This window comes from Penaeus chinensis, chromosome 39, assembly GCF_019202785.1.
Source record: "Penaeus chinensis breed Huanghai No. 1 chromosome 39, ASM1920278v2, whole genome shotgun sequence".
Lineage (NCBI taxonomy): Eukaryota > Metazoa > Arthropoda > Malacostraca > Decapoda > Penaeidae > Penaeus > Penaeus chinensis.
The window spans coordinates 23993748-23994370 of NC_061857.1; positions in this window are offsets into that span (position 1 = coordinate 23993748).

Here is a 623-nt window from a genome sequence, read left to right on the forward strand (position 1 = left end):
CATAAAGCGTTTTAATAAAAAAATAAAAAAACTTACCTGATTTGGGAAAAATTATATGTATAAGAGTGAGCTTTTTTCATTGAAGAGATGCCCTGTAAATATTGGATATAACTAGTTTAATTTACATGTCCGAATGCTACGTTCTATTAATCAAATTGTCACGCTCTACCTAATCATGAAGTGATTATCATCAGCTTATTAACTTGTCATCACTTATCGTCAACTGTATCTCTACTTAAAAAAAAAAAGAGTACGTATTTGAAAATGTCGTGTGAAAAATAAATACAAGAGAAGGAATAGAGAGAAAAAAAGTTTTTTAATGTGAATAAACAACATTATGCTTGAAAAATGTTTCATATTATGCATCTGAAAAAACTAATGATAATTTACAAACAACACAAAATAACTATATATATATATATAGTTCAATATTCCTTAATAAAAGGTAGCTTAATATATATGAATCGAAAATGTAAATTAAGACTAAAAGAATATGTGAGAACAAGCAGAACAAAGGATATAGAGAAAAAAAAGAGATAAAAAATGGTATTTGGCTTTAGTCTTTCATAACAAAGGGATAAAACCACCTAGATATAGCGAAAAGTAACAAAAGGGCGAAAAAA